This window comes from Streptopelia decaocto, assembly GCF_964273445.1.
Source record: "Streptopelia decaocto genome assembly, chromosome: 1".
NCBI classification, from domain to species: Eukaryota; Metazoa; Chordata; class Aves; order Columbiformes; family Columbidae; genus Streptopelia; species Streptopelia decaocto.
In genome coordinates, this window is record NC_138663.1 from 27,394,234 (window position 1) to 27,402,711 (window position 8,478).

An 8,478-nucleotide genomic window follows, 5' to 3' on the forward strand; every position below is an offset into this window, starting at 1 on the left:
TTGCCATGAATTGACAGAATTACTCAGAAAGCAAAGCTATTTTCAAGTGTGTGCCTGGTCAATAAGGAAAAATGTTCCCCTTGCAAAAGAAAACTGTTTCTCTTCTGCGTGAGTCATGGCTCTGCTTGTATGCACAGAGCAAAAGCCTTCCAGCTTCTCAGGCTCCACTGGCATTCGGGGTAGGATCCAGCCAGCCAAGATTCACATGTGGAAACTAAATATGGTCATAGGGTTACACTCCCATTTTTTGCCCATTACTCAGGCTCCTGCATGGTGTATTTCAGTGCCTACTCCCTTTCTGCTGCTCTGCATCTCCCTCCATATCGATGGTTTGCTCTGTGGTTAAGGCTAGTAAGTTCTTTGACACCACCAGTTACAAACAAGTAGTGTGTTTCATCTTCTGCCTGGGAGTACTATACAAATAAAAAAGACCCAGTATTATTTCTGGGAGGGAAGCTAAAGGCTAGATAACTTTATAAAGCTACAGGCTAGAGGGTGTCATCTTAAGTCTTACTCCAGTTTTCAGCTGTAGTTTGCCACAGTTTTCATGGTAGAACCTGCCAAAAATAGAAAAACAAGAGGGAGGGAACATGCTGTTTTTCTGAAAACAAAACAGCCTGGGTATTTTCAGCAACAAGAAGTCAGAGGGACATTTTTATAATTATATACAACAGCAGAAGGGTTCTGATGTCATGGGAGCCAGAAAAACACATCCTAAATTACACCACATTTCACCTTGAATGTTAATCAGTGAGCCAACAGCATTTTTAGGCCACTCTGAAGGTGTTTGACCCCTGCTTAGGACCGGTCAACACGTGTGGCTGTGGAACAGCAGTGGTGAACACAAATTACCAGGGTCTATCAGCTACTCACCACTGCCACAGTGACACAGCTCTAGTGTGGCACTGGTTCCCTTCCTATCAGCTCTCCCCAAGTGCCCTTCTCCTCTCCTCAGGTGCTTTATAGAGCAAGGGTACTGATCTCATACTTTGGGCTCAGCTTTGATTTCCTCAAAAGCTTTGTGCTCTCCATTAATCTCAAAGGTCGTGCTACCTGGAGACACAAATCTCAACGTGACCCCCAGTGGAGAGGTGACATTTGCTCTGGTCCCAGTTCCTACCTTCAACCTCCATGCAGAATTAATTACAAAGTGGTAACAGCACCATGACCAAAGGTTTCTACAAATCAGGGCCATTTTCAGCAAGGCTTTTACATGGTGTCAAATGCATAAGTTTTCCCAGCAAATTATATGAGACCATACTTGATTAAGACAGATTCATGGTCAGGATGGATTCCCATTTTGGTCAGGAGATATTCTGTTAGCTGACTATTTACTAGTGCACTGTACAAGTTCCATGTGACTTTGTGGCTTGCTGTAATATTTCTATTAGAAACCAAGCCCAAGATTTTTATACAATAGCTGCGGTGACTACATGGATTAACAGCCTTGAACTAGAAGCATCTTATACAAATTTTTCAGCCAAACTTTTTTGATTGCACTTATTCTTTTCTGCATTTTTTTGGTATTTAACATAAAATAATTTTCAAGTAAAAAAAACACAAAATAAATAATTCTAATTTTAATAAGTTTGATAGAGCTTATTGCTGTGAGAAGTGCCACGCTCTAAGGAACCACAGAGTACAGAGTTTAAATTCACATCACATTCACCATGGTCGCATCACTACTCTCTTGCTATGGAAGGGTTTGCATGGCAGAAGTTGTTCCAGTTTCAGTCCTAGGTCAACACAACACAGAAATTACCAGAAATACACTACCAATATTGGAAGAGGTAAGAACCAAAAAGTCCTGCAGCTTATTTCTTTACTATGAGAACCAGTCCTTTGACGAGACATGTGATAAACATTTCTGCAGAGGAATATGGAAGTGGTTTTACTTCTATTGTGTTTACCTATATTTATTCTGGAAACAGACAACTTGTTTTGTGAGAACTATTAAACTTCGTGCCCTTTTCCAAGACTATTGAACTGTCTTTAGAAATATTCAGACACGCTTTATGCCAACTATTAGCACCTGTTCCATTATTTATGCAGTATTAAGTCACGGACTGTAAAGCTCCTAAGGGACTTATGTTCTGCCTCAAAAAATCATTTGGTGTTTATACATACTGAAATTTGATAGTATGTGCCATGAAAAAGGATCAACATGGCTGCTTATCTGGACTGCAACTACCCACATACCCTTATTTGATAGATAAACTGTTATTTTTTAGGATGAAAGCATCATTTCTTGACATGCAACCCAGAAGGACAGCTGAGTTTGTGGGAAAAAAATAAAAATTGCATTTGACATACTCAGTATTTATGGGGCCATCGCATGTAGCATCATGTATTGAAAGAACAGGATTTAATACACAGGTATTATCTGATAACATCGGTCATGATCTTACGGGCATTTGGAAACAATTCTAGAACTCAACAGACAGCAGTGGAATGGTTATCTAGTAGTTCTTAGCTGCTTTCAATGTGATTTTCTGAAAGGAATAAAGGCTTTTTGCTTCTACCTGGTGTTGGTAAACAGAGCCAAAAAAGAATGTAAACTCTACCTAGGAGAAGGTTGTGAAATACTATTGAACAGGGAGAAGTGTAGGTAGAGAGTGATTTCAGTTGCAGAAGTGTTCTACCCAGAATCTTCTACATAACTGCTGGAACCTCATGCTGAAATGGAGGCAGAGTAGAACAGAGATCAGAACAGAAACAGGGCGAGGACTTAATCTTTAAGACTCCTACAAGTTATAGACCTTCTGCAGACACTGTGATGAGCTAATTGGAGGTTGTTTTGGAGAGAAATAAATACCTTGAGCTGAAGCTGCTATGTAGAGCAGCAGAGCTCTGTGTGAATACCCTGTAAGTCTCTTGAGACAAGTGAGGTAGGGCTGAGCATCCCTATGAGGTCGTGTCACGTCTGTGTGAATTAAGGAATTCTTGGATATTGTGGTGCTGTCACCACTGATGGGGAAACAGGGGCAAGGTTTAGCTGACAGCAGTGACCACAAAAGGGCAATAGCTCAGGCAACCTGTGGCTGTCAAACTGAGGTTTAGTGCACAGATGTACAGCATGCACATTTAATCATTGCTAAAACAAATATATGATCAGTTCAGCATTGTTAATTCTTACCAAGTTTGTTTTACTTTCTTTTGCCTCTATACAGGCTTAATCTTGTAAATGAGAAACAGGGCTTATCAAGAGAGTGCGAGTTCAACGTCCCCAGGACTCACAGTGGGATTTCAAAGCCAAGGCTTTTACCAGCGTTAAGAGGAATTCCTCTGCATTTAAGCCCAGAGCTTGCTGCCATCAGTAACAGGGTTGCTTTGAGTTTCAGTCCTCAATAATCCATGAATCAATTAAATTTATTTTGTATGACTATTCGTGAACAGCATAGTTTCAACAGTAAAGTTTTAGTCCCTCGGCAAGAAAGGAGTAAACTGATGTATGGAGACGTCCAAGTTTTTGGAGAACTGTGCAACAGAAAGGGTTTCTCCACTCCACAGAAGAGCCAGGAAGTGCTGGCTTTAATCTTTCTGCTGAATACTGGTATTTGGTCAGACAATTCTGCAGCCTAGAGGAGTAAATCGGTATTTGCAACGGCCTTTCTCAAAGGATGCTTGTTAGAGATACACAAAAGGATTTTTTTAACTACAGAAATGATGCTCTGAAGACACTGAAATTCATACCAAAAGACCCAGTCCTGCTCAAATCTGACAAAAACAGCTCCAGCTTTTTGTGTCTAAGCATCTAGTGTTCTTTGAACTGTTTCAGAAACTCCGCACAGATGAAACAAGCAGAATTTTAGCTGCTTCCAAATGTAGTTGAATCATTGTCTGAAAGGGAGTAACACCACCTACTCTTGTTAAGAAAACACAGTTGAATTGACAGATGTCTGTAACAGTTGAATCAGAGTCTACACATCATGAAATAAAGAGATAAAATACTGTACAAGCCAGAAGATTAAAAGTCAAGAGACGACAAAGTATGAACAAATCTCAAAGGCACTTGTCTCAACCAACAAGCACTCATTTGCTCTACTCAGTTATCAGTTGCTATTATTGGAATATTTACTGTCCTACAAGGAATCTAGACTACAACGGAGGATTTCTGTCAGTGAGATAGATCATATCTATAGAATGAGTAGTCTGGCAAGGCAGCATATGCTTATCACAGGGAACTCAGGCTGAGTGTTACCCACTGGCACATTTGGGTTGGGCTTTGGGATTGCATAGAGAGTTGTCCTGCATGAGTCTGACCGCTGCTCGCAGCACTGGCTGATTCCCCAGCCTGCTTCCCAGTGTGCTTCTCCATGATGGAAAGCAGTTTTCAGGCCTGGTTGTCTGCCCAGCCAGGCTCTTGTCGTGTGAATCTGGCCATACATACCATGTCCAAAGTAAGTTCTGAGTTATTGGTGCATTTAGACCTATCTCTGTCTGACTATGGTGAGTTGACCCTGGCTATACACCAGGTGCCCAACAAGCCACTCCATCACTCCCCTCCTCAGCTGGAGAGGAGAGGGGAAAATACATTGAAATGCTCTTGGGTCAAAATCAGGATAGGGGCATTGCTAAGCAATCACTGTCATAGGCAAAACAGATTTCCCTTGGGGAAATTAATTTAATTTATTGCAAAATAACAATGGAGTAGGATAATGAGAAATAAACCCAAAATCTAAACCACACTTTCCTTCCATCTCTCCCTTCTTACTGGGCTCAGCCTCACTCCTGAATTCTCTACCTCCTCCCTACCCAGCAGTGCAGGGGGATGGGGAATGGGGGTTGTGGTCAGTTCATTACACGTTGTCTCTGCCGCTCCTTCCTCCTCATGCTCTTCCCCTGCTCCACTGTGGGGTCCCTCCCATGGGAGACAGTCCTCCAACAACCTCTCCAATGTGAGTCCTTCCCATAGGCTGCAGTTCTTCAAGAACTGCTCCAGTGTGGGTCCCTTCCATGGGGTGCAGTCCTTCAGGAACAGACTGCTCCAGTGTGGCTCCCCCATGGGGTCACAAGTCCCGCGAGCAAACCTGCTGGTGGGTTCCCCTCTCCATGAAGCTACAGGTCCTGCCAGGAGCCTGCTCCAGCACAGGCGTCCCATCCCATGGAGTCCCAGCCTCCTATGGGCACCCACCTGCTCTGGCATAGGGTCCTCCATGGGCTGCAGGTGGATCTCTGCCCCACTGTGGACCTCCATCGGCTGCAGGGTCAGAACTGGTCTCACCATGGTCTGCACCACAGGCTGCAGGGGAATCTCTGCTCCAGCATCTGGAGCATTTCCACTCCCTTCTTCACTGGCCTTGGTGCCTGCAGAGCTGCTTCTCTCACATATTCTCACTCCTCCCTTCAGCTGCTGTTGCACAGCATTTACTGCCCTCCCCGCCCCGTCCCCCCCCCCCCCCGCCTTTTAAATGTGTTGTCCCAGAGGTGCTACCACCATTGCTGATGGGCTTGCGCTCGGGCAGCAGTGGGTCTGTCTTAGAGCCGGCTGGCATTGGCTCTATTGGACACCGGGGAAACTTCTAGCAGCTTCTCACAGAAGCCACCCCTCTAGCTCCCCTGCTACCAAAACCTTGCCACACAAACCCAATACACTGGTCATACCAGTGGTCAATCTTCTTCAATGCAAGTCAATTAAGTAAAATTTGTACATTTTGGTGATAGTTCAATGCCTTGGTTATCACTATCTCTATTAGTGCCTGTCACTACACTGCTCATATTTGCTCTTCTATATGATTCTCTTTTGGTTCAGTATTTACCTGCAAAATGCTACAGGTAGGAATTGAAGAAAGGTATGAAGAGGCATCCCTCTCCTTTTTTCCTTCCAAAAGTCTCCATCTGTCACTTTCAGATGGAAATGTGCCTGCTGTGCACAGCTTCTCATTCCTTGAGTATGCAAGGCAGACCCCTGAGGTTCTCTCATTCTGTCATTCTGCCTATAGAATATACCTGATACTTTTGATGTACTGCTTTTTAGCACCAACTATTTAGTTTCAATGTAACTTTTTTCACTTTGGATTTTGTGTCAGTAGGATTTCTGGCACTATGTACATCTGGAAAGCTACATCTGGAGCTCTGGATGCTGAACATGGGCAGTCTGAATGTTTTGATGAGTAATAGTCACAAATGAACACCTACATTCTGATAGCTGCCAAAAAGTTACACAACTACAGAACCTTGGTCCTTTAAGGCTCCTCTGAGCTGATCCTCTGGTGTAAAGCATTTTGTAGCTCAGAAAAAACAGCCAGGAAAATATTATTAATGCCTAGATGTGCTGTAGGGGTACCCCATATCCTGGATAAAGTGAGAAATGTGATTATCTGAGAAGGTCACAGCTATGACAGCCTTAAATTAATCCCTGGTTGCCAAAACAACCCCTGAGAGTTCCTGTCAGTCTGCAGAAAACAGAACAACCTTCAGCCTCAGTCCCTAGTCTTTCAAGATGGAAAACACAAATAGAGAGGAGTGCTAGAACTGGAGACCATAACGCCTTTATTCCCCTCTGCACTGATGATGGCTTGATGGAAGGGAAAATCCAGATTCTGAAGACTTTGGACCAATAATGGTGTCATAAGACTCAGAAAGTGCCTTTAAGGCAACCTGGCACCTACCGGAAGCCATCGTACTGCATCAGGGGTCTATGGTTAGTTCCTTCATGGCACTCGAGGAGAGCTGGGCTTATAAAAATTGGATCTCTAGTAGTCAGCACAACGAGCAGTGAGCAGCTTAAGTTTATACCTAGGAGTGCAGAGAGAGGAGGTTAAGTCTCCTCTGTCTCAAGGAGTGAGTTGCTGGATGACATAATTTCCCAGCTCTGGTTAGTGATCCCTCAGAATACCTATCACCTCCAGTTCCTGCAGAGGAAGGTGGAAAATCTCATTTGTAGGTCCCAGCATTGCGTAGGTGTGACCTGGGCATCCTCACAATGGATTTTACTGGCAATTATGTGACACAGAAATTCAGGTGTCTGTTATGTAAATTCAGGTTCTCAGAATAAACCCCAAATTTCCTACTGGCACTGAGCCTAGGGCCTTTAGTGAACTATGTCTTGAATCAACACTAAAATGTGTCTCGACTATGAGGGAGGACACAGGCTGGTACTAAGCCTAATCACCTTCTTCCCACTTTTGTCATCCTTAGTAAAAGCAGTTACAGATCTAGTAAGAATACTATGCATTTATAAATTGACATAGTTATCAAATGTAAAACTTTTTACCAGTGTGCTTTTTACCAGTGAAGGCCATAACAGAGAAAAGTACCATGAAGACAAGATGTGTCAGTTGTACTACACAATTGAAATTTTACTTTAAAATTCTATAGAAGAAAGCAAGATAGAACTAACATAACCTGTATCACATGGTGTCCCACTATCAGATAACACAAAGTGAAAGATTTAAGGTTTGTAAGACACAAATGAAGATGGCAAAGGTGTATAGCTCGGCAAAGACTTTTATTCTGTGACTCTTTCCTCCTTAGGAGATGAGGAGAAAAAGGACCGTGCAGCAGATGCACAAGGCAATGAAAGCAAGTGGAGCACTGGAACAGGCTTCCCAGGGAGGTAGTCAAGGACGCCGGGAGGTGTCACGGCCCTAAGCCTGACAGTATTCAAGAAGCGATTGGACAACCACCTCAGATGCATGGTATGAACTTTGGGGTTGTCATATGCAGGGACAGGAGTTGGACTCGATGATCCTTGTGGGTCCCTTCCAACTCAAATTATTCTATCATTCTAAGTAACTGAATGGAGAACAGTTCTAGTTTAACACAAGAGAAGGTCAAAATATAGTTTGAGTGCAACTATGGAAATTCTCCATGATTAATAAAAGCCTATGATTTGTCATTAATTCCAATGAAATTATTTCAAAAAAATATTCTGAGCAAATTCAGCAAATTCAGAGGGATCAACCACACAGGCAGGCAGTTCATACTCTCTCAAAAACTGGGTGCTCCAACTGGTATTAACTGGAGTGTCCAGCTCCCCCATATGTTGTCTCAGGGTATTTAAAGGAAAATAGTTCAAGCTTAACAGCACTATGTAAGAACTGGTGACCCACAGGATGAGCAGAGTGGCCAGCCACAGCCAAGGACATATGACAGACTGCCTTAAGCTGCTATCTGCCATTTGAACATTAAAATAAGGTGAACGGATTTGTAGGCCAAAATGTGATAGCATGTTTTGTTGGGCTTTTGTGTACTAGTTTAACAGTGTGACAGGTATTGTGCAGGAACACCATAGAAAAGAACTGTCCTGTCACAAGCTAGGCCTATACACAGCTGGATAAAAGCTGTCCTTCCTCTGTTTCCATACATTAAATGCTTAAGCTAATGAGCTTTTATTAGGAACAATCCTGTTTCCACTGGACTGAAAAAGAAAATTTTAAACAACTTTGACTGAGGAGCTATCATCGGGACAATCTATGACTGAATTTTGGATGGCCAGATTCTTCTATGTAAAATGAGCTATAACCAACTCACTAT